Source organism: Petaurus breviceps, unplaced genomic scaffold, assembly GCF_028583685.1.
Source record: "Petaurus breviceps papuanus isolate PSGF00001 unplaced genomic scaffold, PetGlider_PUasm1.0 90919, whole genome shotgun sequence".
Taxonomy (NCBI): domain Eukaryota; kingdom Metazoa; phylum Chordata; class Mammalia; order Diprotodontia; family Petauridae; genus Petaurus; species Petaurus breviceps.
The window spans coordinates 25,281,751-25,296,008 of NW_027187378.1; the positions used below are offsets into that span (position 1 = coordinate 25,281,751).

The 14,258-nt window shown below is 44.1% G+C and overlaps 1 long non-coding RNA gene across 1 annotated transcript; it reads right to left on the minus strand.

Annotated features, from left to right (window-relative positions):
- Positions 1 to 1,178: 1,178 nt before the first annotated feature.
- Positions 1,179 to 6,106, minus strand: LOC138151999 (uncharacterized). Its single transcript, XR_011165988.1, has 2 exons — positions 5,826 to 6,106; positions 1,179 to 2,345 (listed from the first exon to the last, which is right to left on the minus strand). It is a non-coding gene; the product is annotated as an uncharacterized lncRNA (long non-coding RNA).
- Positions 6,107 to 14,258: the final 8,152 nt, after the last annotated feature.

The window sequence follows — 14,258 nt, forward strand, 5'->3', positions numbered from 1 at the left end:
AAATACTTGGGAGTCCACCTACCAAAACATACCTAGGAACTCTATGAATGTAACTCCAAAATAAATAAATAAAAATGTTTTCTCCTTACAGGAGAAAAAAATAAAAGATAGACTTAAAGAAGTACAGAAATACTAATTATTCATGGGTAAGCGAACAATTTAAATGACAATAATACCTAATTTAATTTACTTATTCAGTGTCATACCAGTCAAACTGCCAAAATATTATTTTTTAGAGCAGAAAAAAGTGATAATTTATCTGGAGGAATGAAAAATGAAAAATCTCAAGGGAAACAATGAAAAAAACCTGGGAAGAATTGGGGCTTAGCAGTACTAGAGCTCAGACTGTAATACAAAGCAGTAAATATCAAAATAACTTTGCTACTGTTTCAAAATTAGAGAAGTCAATCTTTGGAAAAGATAAGGAACAAAACAAAGATGCAAATGAATGTAATAACCAAGTGTTTAATGAAGCCAAAGATGTTAGCTACTGGGGTAAGCACTCATTATGTGATTACAAAAACTTTTAGGAAATTTGAAAGAAATTAGTTTAGACAAACATCTCATACCATATACCAAGAAAGCTCCAAATGAATACATGACAGATATGAAAGGTCACAACATAAATAAATTAGAGTAATAAAGAGGAAATTACCTTCCAGATCTATCAATAGAGCAAGAGGTATCACAAAAAATAAAATAACTTTGATTCTGTAAAATTAAAAATTGTTGCACAAACAAAATCAATACAGCTAAAAAGAGAAGGAAAAGTTAACTGGGGAAAACCATTTTAGAAAGTTTCTTTGATAAAAGTCCCATTTCCAAGATACTCAAGTAACTGATTCAAATGTATTAATAATAGGAGCCACTCCACAGTTGACCAATGGTCAAAGGCTATAAACAGGAAGATTTTGAAGATCCACTCTATCTATAGGTATGTGAAAAAAAAAATTCTCCGAAGTAATTCCTAATTAGAAAAATGCAAATTAAAGCAATTCTGGGAATCGACCTAACAATCATCAGATTGTGATAAAAGACAAAAAGTAAAGTGTCAAATTGTTGCGGGCGTTTGCCCTCGCAACAGATCTAGACGACTAGCCCCACGGCCCTCTCACTTACCCATCCCGGGTCTTCGGTCATCACCGGCCCCTCACGGGGAAAAACACCAGACAGAAGGCGGAGGAGTGAAGCGGGGTGGTTTATTCTTCAACAGTTACATGGCGGAGAGAGAGAGAGAGCGCCCTCTCACACAAGAAAATATATAGCGAATCCGAGCCAATCACATCGCAGTTTTACATTTATGGCCTTATATGGTGATCACCCCCATGGCCTTATATGGAGATCACCCCATATTCATTCAAAGCAACCATGGCACCACCCAAAACCCCTCCCCCTCCCCCATCAACTCCCCCTTTTTCTTTAAAGCAAACAATAATCCTATATGTCAAAAGAATTGGCAGTGCAGGCTGCTAAGCTTCCCGCTACAGGCGACACAGGTGACCACGCTTCTTGCCCGAAAGACCACAGAAAAATCCCATTACCGCTCAGGGGTCCTGTCCCAAGGACTCTGACGTGCGGTGCGGGGGCCTCTGGCTTAGGTCACCTCCGATTCACTCGAACCTTACCCGTCCTAGGACACCGACACCCTGGGTCCTGTCTTAGGCGGCCGAGGAGGGAGGAGTTGCCCGTCATGGAGTCACCCCCGTCTTACCCCAGGTGTCACACGTCCTCCATGGCCTGGAACCATACCTGAGGATCTCCCCCCTCTTGGAGGGTAAAAAGGGCCTGTTGGGTCAGAAGCATGTAGCCATCCTGACGGTGCCGTAGCTTGCAAACACAATACAAAAGCAAAATAATCACAAGAACAAACACCACGGTGGAGGAGGTTAAGCCTCCCCACTGTGAAAACCAGGTTGTAACATCATGCAGCCACTTAGACAGTCCGGAGAGAACGGCAGGATCGACAGAGGTGGAATTCACCACTGCAATAGCCAGTCTTAATTGTCTTATCTTCTTGCTTGTAAAGTTGAGGCGGTCAGACCACACAGCCTCCTGAGGAAACAGCCCGACACATGGTGACAGTTCCGGATCGACTGTGGGTGTGATTTGAAAACATAACGTCCCATTAAGTGATATTGTCCTGTTACTTTCCACCGGCCTAGTGTCGTTGTTGAAGTGCAGAACAGGGAGCTTAAGGGTGTTGTTAACTGTAAATAAACGAGGAAAAACTTGTGCCGAAGAAGTCACAGGCATGGGTCTCGGGAAGGTGGAAAGCAGTCCCCAGCGTAATTCCATCACGGCATTCTCAGCAAGGAGACCCAAGATGAGGAGGGTGAGTCGACAATCTGAAAGATAAGAAGAACAAGAATTCTCCTCACCCCCCAACCTGTCGGGGGTGGTGCCTTAGTCAAGATCCCTAACTTTGTGAAGGGGCACCCATTGCTGTACCGCTGTTGGGTCATTATTTGGAAAAAAGGAAAGGTGGCCGGGCCTTCTTCCAACCACTTTTACAGGGCCATGCCATTGGCCCTCCTTGTATTGATCCCTAATTGGCTCCAAAATCTGGGCGACATAGAACTGGCAGAGGGTAGGGCTATTAGCCATTCCTTGGGGCAGAACCTTAAACTGAAACCTCTTAGAGGGAGCCTGGAAATTTATAGAGGGTACAGAAAAGGCAAACTTCTCCCTGTCCCCAGGGTGCAGGGGAACGCTGTAAAAGCAGTCCTGGACATCAATGACTGCGATATGCCAATTTTGGGGGATAGCTACGGGCATAGGTAAGCCAGGCTGTAATGAGCCCATCGGGAGCAAACAGGCATTTATAGCTCTGAGGTCTACGAGCATCCTCCATTTTCCTGATTTCTTCTTAATGACAAAAACTGGGGAATTATATGGGCTAAAGGAGGGTTCAATCCTATCATCCTGCAAAAGGGAGCCAACAATTTTTTGTAAAGCAGTGAGCTTCTCGGCTTTAAGGGGCCACTGCTCAACCCAGACCGGGCGGTTATTTGTCCAGGTCAATTTCGGGGCGAAGCTCAAATCGAGAGTGGTCCCTATCCATTTCCCGGTAAGCAGTCCGGGGTTACTAAGGAGAGTTGCATTTGTGCAAGGACATCCCGCCCCCACAGAGCATAAGGCAGCTCGGGGAGACACAAAGGAGTGAACCTGCCTGCATTATCATCCACCGACCACGAGAGGGCACGAGCCGATCTCTGAGCTTTCTTGTTCCCCCCCACTCCCTGGACCGGTGTGGATGCAACCATCAAGGGCCATTCTTTCCTCCACTGATCCAAATTAATGACTGAACAATCAGCCCCCGTATCAATGATCCCTAAGATCGGATAAGTCTCAACATGAATAATCAAAGTGGGACGGTTCAAAGTGATGGAACGAGCCCAATTCAATTGGCAAGGATGCTGGGATGAGGGGCCGAAGGGAAACGCCTTAGCAATGATCTGATCAGCCCGTATGGAGACGGGGGTGCAGTGTGGATTAAACAGGGTCAACATTGCCTCCATATCCTCTGCTACTTGGGTGGGGACCTCAAAGTCAGGAGAGCCTTCTAGGCCGGTCACTACAGCTGGGTGGAAAGGCAAATGGGCAGGGACTGTTATCGCCTCTCCAGGGGGAAGTGTAAAGATGGAGGGTTGTTTTCCAGGAGAGGCCCTGACTCTTACAAACTGAGGATAATTGCCGCTTAACGAGGATGGGGGAGGGGCCCTGCGGCTGGGCCCCTCCACCCGCCGTTTCCCTGCGGTTGAGATCCGGGGGAGACCCCGGTCTCCAAAGGGGCTTGTTCGCTGCCCTGTTTATTCTTGGAGCGACAAAACCGCGCTATGTGGCCAAGGCGTCCACAGTTAAAACACTTAGGAGGTGTTCCCCTGGAGGTGGCTTTGCACTGGGCCTTATAATGGCCGTATTGACCACATTGAAAACAAGCCTGCTTGCCGGGACCTTTCTGGGCTGACGAGCTGAGTTGTTGTATAGCCGCCAAGAGGCTCTGTTCCCTCTCTGTATTCGAGACTGTCAATTTTTCCAGCGCCTCTACAAGCTGGCGGTCCCTATCCTGGGCAGTGCAAACCAACTGTGCAATAGGATTTTCCGGGGGCAGGTCCATTAACTTATCTATGACGTCCTCCAAGGGGGCCTCCGATGGCAGGGATGCCACCGCAGCTGCCTCCCTGGAGCGCAAGCCTTCCTTAACCAACTGCTTAATGAGTATGTCCATCCCAGGGCCGCTGCCTAGGGTCCTATGGACCGTCTCCTGAACTTGGTTAACAAAAGAAAGGGGGGTCTGATCAGGTCTTTGTTTCAGGCCAACTAATTTAGGGCCCCCTGTCATACCCTTGGCAGAAACCTTCTCCCAGGCCGCTATGTGTGCGGCCTTGACATCATCTAATTCTAACTGCCCATAGGCTGCCTGCACGGCCGGGTTGGAAAAATGGCCAGTGCCACAAATTAAGTGCTCAGTGTCTTGAGGGGCCCTGCCGGGTCTAAGTCGGGCCAAATGCCTGGCCTCCCTCTTCACTTGTGCCTGGAAGGCAAGATGCATAGCAGGGTCTAGACAGGACATAGCTAGCTCGTCAAAATCCCCCGGGGTCCAGGGGTGAGCGGTCACTAGGTTCATAAGTAGCCTCCTAACATAGGGTGAAGAAGGGCCATACTTAGTCACCGCCTCTTTGAACTCTTTCAGTGTCTTATATGGGATGGGAGAATGAGTACGCTGACCCGTAAGGGGATCAGTCAAAATGGGATAGACATCCCAAGAGGCGAAGTCCACCTCCGCGCCCGCCTCCGCTGCCACACGGAGGCTCCGCCTTATTAACCCCTCTCCCTCACAAATATTCGCCTCTCGCCCTTTCTCATAATGAGGAGGCGGGGGCGGAGGGCAGGGAGGGGCGACATATGCGGAACTAGCAGCGAAAGACCGGGCAGGACAGTAATTGCCTGGCAAACAGGAGGTGCTTGGTGGCAAGGCGGAGGTAAAGGGCGCGGAAGCGGGGAGCACGCCCCCTGCATCCGTTTCCCCTTTGTTCTCCCGTCTCTCCCTCCTCTCCCTACGTGAGGGAGTACCCTTCCGGGTCCCTCCTCTCTCCCTCGATCCCCGGGCGCCCTCCTGGCGCCCACTCCCTCCACCCTCATCCTCCCCCTCTGAACTGCTAGCGGAACTATCCGCCGCCTGATTCATTACCGCAGCTCTTAAGTCCTCCCACGGATATTGACCGAAGCCCCCTGGGTCCTTCAATTCCTTATTCTTTCCTTTTTCTAACTCAAAATCTGACCCGGCTAATGAGGAGCCCACCTGTGTGGCCAAGGACCGGGAAGCGGCAATCGGGGAAGGATTCAATGCCGCGTCCACTATCTTAAAAACCGAAAAATCAGTGGGTGTTAGCGAACCAGGGCAGCCATTCTCAAAAGCTGCCATCTGCTGTCCCACAACTCTCCATCTATCGGCCTGTATGCCGACATGCCTGACCCAAGGGCATATGTCCCAGATCTTATCTATAAACTCCCTACAGGTCTTAATGGGGATTTTTGCCCCCCTTTGGGCGCAGAGCTTATAAAGTTGTGCCGCTATCACCCCCTTCTCCTCCTCCTCCGGCCTAAATACAGGGATACTATGCCCTGTTCCCATCCTATCCTCTTCCCGAGGCTACAGTGGCCTCGAGGCTGCCTGGCGACTGGAGCAGACCAGCTGCGTCCAGCAGGCCGTCCGCCAGCTAGTCATCCCGAAGGGTCAGCCCCACGTTGGGCGCCAAAATCTGTTGCGGGCGTTTGCCCTCGCAACAGATCTAGACGACTAGCCCCACGGCCCTCTCACTTACCCATCCCGGGTCTTCGGTCGTCACCGGCCCCTCACGGGGAAAAACACCAGACAGAAGGCGGAGGAGTGAAGCGGGGTGGTTTATTCTTCAACAGTTACATGGCGGAGAGAGAGAGAGAGCGCCCTCTCACACAAGAAAATATATAGCGAATCCGAGCCAATCACATCGCAGTTTTACATTTATGGCCTTATATGGTGATCACCCCCATGGCCTTATATGGAGATCACCCCATATTCATTCAAAGCAACCATGGCACCACCCAAAACCCCTCCCCCTCCCCCATCATCAAATGTTGAGGGTCAGCAAGAAAACAGAAATATCAATACACTATTAGCTGAGCTATGAATTGGTCTGGCCATTTTGGAAAACAATTTTTAATCAAGCCCATAGAGTCATTAAACTGTGTATAATCTTTGACCTAGCAATATCACTAAGAGATCTTTGCTTCAAAGAGACCCTTTTTGGGAAAGGACTCATATGTAAAAAAAATATTATAGAAGGGGTCTGTGTGGGTGGGGGAGCAAAGCAGGAAAGAAAGGAATAAATATTTATGCTAAGCACTTCTTACAAATAATATCTCATTTGATCCTTACAACAACCCTACAAGGTAGTTTTTTATTATCTTCATTTTGCAATTGAGGAGACTGAGGCAAACATAAATTAAATGACTTGTCCAGAGTCACACTGCTACTAAGTGTCTGAGGTCAGTTTTGAACACAGTTCTTTTTGACTCCAGGACCATTTCTCTATTCACTGCGCCACCAGCTGATATTTTTTTGTGGTGGCAAAGAACTGGAGGCTGAGGGAATGTCTGTCAACTGGGGAATTGCTGTATGAATTATGGTATATGGTATATGAATGTCAATGAATAACATTGTGTTATTGGAATAATGAAAGTGATAGTTTCAGAGAAAACTAGGAAGAATTTTATGAACTAATGCAGGGTGAAGTAAACAGCAGAATTAAAAGAATAATTTATGTAACAATTCAACATGTTACTTTCAAAATTATGTTACCTTTCTGATTCCTCCTGAACTTCTTTTTGTTCTTGTCTGCACATTAAAAAAAAATAGGCCAATGCAGGTTGGTTGGTTTTGATAGATAATTAATTCACTTTTTCTAATTTTTCAGTCTTTTGACTTTGTTCTAATATTTCTTGTTGGCTTGCTGAATCATTGAATTCTGTTTTTCAGTGTCAATTAATTGAGTAAGATCATCCACTCTTAGCTCTAAGCTACTTATTTGATTTGCAAGTATTCTTATTTTTCATTTTATTTTTTAGTCTTTTGTTTCAGTTCTATTATTTCTTTCAACCATTCTTAGTGTCACTGTCATCAATTCATCCTTTTTTTTTGTCTTTATTAATTTGTTTGTTTACTTTTAGCTTACAAGATTCAGTTCCACATTCCCATGAGTTTCACATTTTCTCCCCCTCCCTCTTCCTCCCCCATGGCAGCAAGCAATCAAGTATAGGATCTGCAAATACTTTCACATTAGACATTAGTCAGGTTATGAAGAAGGATTGTAACCGATGGGATGAACAATGGAAAAGAAGAAGCAAAACCAAGCAAGAAAAAGAAAGAGAGGAGGAGGTTTGCTTCAGTCTGCATCATCCTTTTTTTTTTAAATGAGGTTCTATTTGTGATTATTTAAATTGTTTCCTTACTCTGTGATTTTATCTTGGGATTCTTTTAATCCATAATATTTTTTTCATTGTAATGAGTTTTTTTTTTCCTGTTTACATATGTCTTTGGCTTCAGTTCTTGGTTTCAGACATTGTGCTACAGTCTGAAAGCTGCTGTCTTCTCCCACAACCCTGGCCTGAGATGAGGAGCTGGACACAACACTAGTATTGAGTCCTACCCACTGTTACAGTCTGATAACTTCTGTTTATCATCTGAGGTATTCCCAGACTCCTGGACTAACTGGTTTCACTGCTCACCTACCCAGAGGTCTGGAGTTTCAGCCTCAGTTTTTGTTCCCTGGAGTACTACCATGGGAGATGCTGGCTTCAGAACAGTCTCCTAGGGGTAGCCCAGATCCCTGGCACACTGATCTTGGCCCAATTTTCTTACACCGCCATGTACTGGGAAGCCTCAGTTCTTGGAGCAGCCCTTAATTTAGGTTCTATCTCCTGGCATCATCTCTTATGTTATGAAAATAGCTCAATAGTGGTGTTTTTCTTCAGGCCCACTTTTTTGGAAACTAATTTTCGTGTTAAGAGGTTTGCCCCAAGGGAGTTAGGTGGATTTGCTTAGAACTTTTCACATAGCCATCATAACTGAAAGCCCTGACTATGCACAGTCCTCCCTCACTTAAATCCAATTCACTTGCATGTCATGGTGTCATCTCTCTGATGTCATGGTCCTCTAAGAACAAAGGATAAACAACAATAGAAGTCCTGTTATTAGCTCCCATCTCGACCTCAGCTTATGCTGGAGAAAACATCTTTTGTTTCTTTTAAAGCTGTTAGTTCCCCTTTCTCATCTGGAACCTCACACTTCATGAACTTAACATAAATCATAGTAAAAGAAACTGTAACCATGGGGTTTCTATAGAGCATGTGTGGATATTCTCGCCTGGTTTCTTCTGACCATATGGGAGGTTAGGGGCAGCACTGAGAGTCCCCTAATTGTCCTCTAAGCCAAAATAACTGATTGATAACTTAGGGTGCCTATTAAAAGAGGAGGCAGATTCTGAATGGTGATTTCTGGGCTGCAGCTCACAATATAAGGCACCAGTGTGGGGTGGAAAAGGACAGGGTCTTTCCTCTATCCCAATGATGACAGTTCCACTGACATAGCAGTTAGTTCTTAGGGGAATTAACTGGGCCCTTTGGTCTCAGGTGTCTCTCTCTTTTGTTTGTCCTTTCCTGAATTAGGCAGACAAGGATCGTACAGTGGATACACCCAGGACCAGTAGTGATAGTTCAATTTCTGGAAGACATGAATGTCCTGAAAAGACTATGATGCAGCAGCTACAGTGTCCTTGGAGCACCAATGGCTGCTGACAGGAGAAACATCTGCTATGGAGAATCTGGCCACCACCGGGAGAGAGGATAATCCTATCTTATTTCACCAGCAGACAAGTGCTAGTAGTGATTGGACAGTGCCCATCAGAGACAAAATACAAAATGGCTAATTAGAAGTATTGCGAAACTTTTTTGATGCTATGATGAGTCTTACCTAACAGCCCCCACGAAGATTGTAACAGTAGTTTACCTGTCAGATTTGTGGAGAAGGGAAGACTTTATGACTAAACAAGAATTAGAGGGCATTATAAAATGCAAAATGGATAACTTGGATTACATGAAATCGAAAAGCTTCTGTACAAACAAAGCCAATGTAATCAAGATTAAAAGGAAGGTGGGAAATTGGGAAAGAATTTTTACAACCTGTGTCTCTGATAAAGGCCTCATTTCTAAAATATACAGAGAACTGAGTAAAATCTATAAGAATACAAGTCATTCCCCAACTAATAAATGGTCAAAGGATATGAACAAGCAGTTTTCAGAGAAAGAAATTAAAGATATCTATAAGCATATGAAGAAATGCTCTAAATCACTATTGATTAGAGAAATGCAAATCAAAACAACTGAGCTACCACATCTCACCAGTCAGATTGGCTAAGATGACAAAACAGGAAAATGACAAATGCTGGAGAGGATGTGGGCAAATTGGAACACTAATGCATTGCTGATGGATTTGTAAACTGATCCAACCTTTCTGGAGAGCGATCTGGAATTATGCCCAAAGGGCTATAAAGAATTTCATACCCTTTGACCCAGCAATACCACTTCTAGGGTTGTATCCCAAAGAGATCATAGAAGTGGGAGGAAGACCTATATGTACAAAAATATTTATAGCAGCTCTTTTTGTGGTGGCAAAGAATTGGAAATTAAGGGGGTACCTATTAATTGGGGAATGGCTGAACAACTTGTAGTATATGAATGTAATGTAATACTATTGTGCTATAAGAAACGAGGAGCAGATGGACTTCATATTTACCTGGAGAGGCTTATATGAACTGATGTTGAATGAGAAGAGTAGAACCAGGAGAAATTTGTACACAATTATAGACACAACGTATGTGTGACTACCAACTTTGATAGACTGGACTCTTCTCAGCAATGTAGTGATATAAGTCAATCCCAAAAGACTCATGATGGAGAGAGATGTCTACATCCAGAGAAAGAACTAGAAAGAATTGAGTTTGTATCCAGATTGAAACAAACTACCTGATCTTTTTCCTTTTCTTGTTTGATTTTATTTCTTCTTTACCATTTTTCATTCCATCTGATACAATCTGTCTTTATAACCTGACTAATGTCTAATGTGGAAGTATTTGTAGATCCTATACTTGACTGTATGCTGCCATGGTGGGGGGGGAGGGGAGGGAGGGGGACAAAATTTGAAACTCAAGGAATTGTGGAATTGAATCTTATAAACTAAAAGGAAACAAATTGGGGGCAGCCAGGTAGCACAGCGAGTAAGAGCACCGGCTCCAGTGTTGAGAAGACCTGGAGATCGAATCCCGGGCTCAGACACTCAGCACCACACCCAGAAATAACTGGCCGTGTAACCTTGAGCAAGTTACTTAACCCTGATTGCTTTAAAAAAAAAAAAAAAAAAAAGGAAACAAATTAATTAAAAAAAAAGAAGATTGTAACAGGGTTTTTTTTTAATTTTAATTTAATATTTTTATTTTTTATTACATTACTAAAGTTAATTATCAGTGATTTTATTGATTATATAATTATTTATTATTAAAGTATATTAATTACATGTTAAAATAATTTTAAAACTTTTTTAAAAAAAGTTTTGAGTTCCAAATTCTATCCTTCCTTTCCCTTGCCCACCCTGACAATGAGAAATCTGATCTAGGTTATACATGTGCAATCATGTAAAACATTTTCATATTAGTCACTTTGTACAAGAAGACTTGAATTAAAAAAAAAAGAATGAATGAAAGAAAGTGAAAAACAGCATGTTTCAGTCTGTATTCAAAGAGCATCAGTTCTTTCTCTGGAGGTGGATAGCACGCTTCTTCATGAGTCCTTTGGGATTGTTTTGTATCATTGTATTGATGAAAATAACTAGGTCATTCACAATTCTTCATTGAACAATATTGTTGTTACTGTATATGACATTTTCCTGGCTCTGCTCACTTCGCTTTGTAAGTTCGTGAGGTCCAGATTTTTCTGAAGTCTGCCTGCACAGCACAATAGTATTCCATCACAATCATATATCACACTTTGTTCAGTCATTCCCCAATGAATAGCCTTCTCTTGATTTCTAGTTCTTAGCCACTACAAAAAAGAGCTGCTATAAATATTTTTGTACAAATAGATCCTTTTCTATTTTTTTTAAATGTCTTTGGGAGAGAGACCTAGCAGTGGTACGGTAGAGCATGAAAGGAGCGAGACAGAAGATCCCCAAGAATAAATTTGGAAGTGGATTTTATTACCGAGGGACTCGCGGGGTCACATACCCAGATCAGACAATGAGTTGGCATGGACAATGTGCTGGTTTTTAAAGAGATTATAATAGTCAGGTTATGTAAGCTGAAACTACAATCAGTGATTGGTCAGTGTATATTTGAATTTCCCTCTCCCACAAAGTTTTCCCTAGGCTTGAGGGACAGGGAACCTAGAATGGGTGGAGATGGGGAATATCTGGTGGGGGTGGGGGAGCAAGGGATGAGGAAGAACAGAGTAGTGATTTTACCCTAGGCTGAAATTCCTGCTCAAGGATCAATTGGGGGAGGGAAGGATGGAGTTGTGCTGAAATTCCTGCTCAGGATCAATTGGGGCAGGGAAGGGTGGAGTTGTGCTCAACAGTACAACAGTGGTTTTAAGCTGAGTTGCTGAATTCTCTTCTAATTGTTCTGTAATGTATACTGTTGTAATGGCAGTCTGGTTGGGGTATTTGCAGAGCACCTGGGATGGCATCTTTCCACATAGAAAACCTGGGGAGTCTGCTGCCCAGACAATTGTCATGATGTGAAAGGGAAGTGCCTTGGAGAGACAGACTGTGGAGTGTGTGTAGACATTCTATAATTGATTCTGGTTGGCTGACCATGTGTTGAAGATGAGGCTCTTTGGTTGGAGTCTGAGGCATTCAAAAAGGTTCATTTACTTCAGCTCTTGTCTCTTTGCCTCAAGGTTCTTCGGGGAGTTTGGAGACCAGTGAAGAGAATGGAGCCTACAACCTGGTGAGTTGGAAGGTCCCTAGGGCTTCCTGGCATTCCTTTTTTTTTCCAGAATTCAAGTTCAAAGACAGCATGGCATTAATGCTCTAAAAAGCTAGAGGTAACCTTTGGGAGGGGCCTTCAGGAAGCTACCCCAGTGATAGCTGCAGTCTGGAAAGCCTTTGGGTTGCATGATTAAAGGCAGGGCATGAATAAGCAATCAGCTAGCTAAATGCCACCACAACCTGTTTTATTGGCTTTTGTTTCAGAGATTATTTTCTTTATCACATTCATTAGAATAAAGTCCTTTGTTCTCGGGTTTGGAAAGTCACTGTGTCAAACTGCAAATGCATTATCAAGCAAGGGTGATAGCAGAGTCTCCAAGGACAAGAGGGGTAGGTCCCAGTACCCAAACAGCCCCATCAAGGTTTAGAAAAATATCTATTGCCAAGTAGTCATGTAACAATGAGCGTTGTTTAAACTGGTATGATAGCAAGATGGCAACAGATAGTGAATGTGACTTTCCATGCCAATGACCCCTTGAATCAGGCTGCCATTTTGGGGGCTATCCTAGTACCATCCTTGGAGTTTGGAAAACTTTTGTTTCCCAGGATTCCCAGGGTCTGTGGGAGTTTCAGGATGGTAGGTAATATCCTACCAAAGACTTCTGAACCAGTTCCATCAGCAGTGGGGAGGAATGCTGGGGAGGACTGCCTGTCACCAGTCTGTCATCCTTCCTCAATCCTTTGCCCTTTCTGAACTTCTTATGGGTTTTCTGGCTAGGAAAAGCAAACAATAGTAGCTGTTTTTTTTCTTTCTTACTGCCCCACTCTACACTCACCTCCCTCCAGCAGAGAGGTCCTGCCTTTGGGTAGCTCATTCAATCCCACAACAGTTCTTTCTAGAAAAGAGATAAGGCAGGACCCTTCGAAGGGTATGCCCCAGTAATCTTAGCTGAGGGATAGGAATTATTCCCTAAGGTAGGGCTTAATATATGGGAGCCAAGACTTTCTTTAGTTTCTTAACTGCTCAGCTGAAAGCATTTTCTTAGGGTCTCAGACAATAGAGGAAGGGGCCTGAGTCCCAGAACTGGTGAGAGGTTGGTATGGAACAGCCTGAGAACAGAGAGAGGGGCAGAATATAGGTTCAGAACCTGTTAGGAACAAATCTGGGGTGTCAAGGGGCCACTCTCCACAGAATGCTGAACCTAAGGGTGTGCTTGAGCCAGCTTGGCTCAGGAGAGCTGATTGTTAAATCTTCAGTGTGAACATTTACATGGAGTCTACAGATCAGGGCTTGATTTATTGTTTTGCTGATTGTCTACACTAAGAAAGTGATGGAGAAAATGTTAATAATGCAGATTAAACTTGTTTCTTACATACTTTTTTTTTTTTTAGCCAGTCAGTCGTTAAACATTTATCAGCATACCATTGGCTAGACCAGCTCCAGGACAATGGAAAGAACACTCAGTTTGGATTCAAGAGCCTGTTATCCATCTCTACTCTAGTATCATTGGCACTTACACTGTAAGATCTACAAAGCTATTTACTCACAGGAGCTCATTTAAATCTCAGAACAACACTGGGAGGTAGACGTTTACAGGGGTCATTATTCTTCTTCCCCATCTTTCACATGAGGAAACTGAGGCTCAGCAAGGTTCAGTGACTTACTCAGGGTGTCACATCTAGGAAGTGTCAGACATAGAATTAAGATCCACATCTCTGCTGACTCCAAGATTAGTGAGCCTTCTTTCCACAACACCACACTGCTTCCATGGGTAAGTCACCTAACTTGTCTGAGCCTTACTTTCCTCATCTGGGAAACAAAAGCCACTGGGTAGTTGACATCTTCCAATTCTGACATTCTGATTTCAAATTCCCCAACTTTCCTCCAAAGAAAAGTTGGTCAGTTGGGCTCCTATTTCCTGTATATAATGGAGCCAAGCAACCAACTGAATGTCCTTCAATGGGCATGAATATGCAAGTTTATAAAATGAGGTTGACTTGGGAAGGCCTAGGTTTTCCACCTCCCAGAGCAATTGCTGACCACATCTGGTACTTTGGGATTATAGCTACTCAAGGATGATGGACTCCCAAAAGAATACTCCAAGTGCCCTGACTTCCCCTTTAAGTCCCTGGAGGGGCTGCACTTAGCGTGTCCTTTGACTCGGAAGGAGACCCTCCTTAAATGACCTTCTGGTGAGGAAACCTGGTTCTCTTAGCAACTAAGAGCCATAAGAGTGGA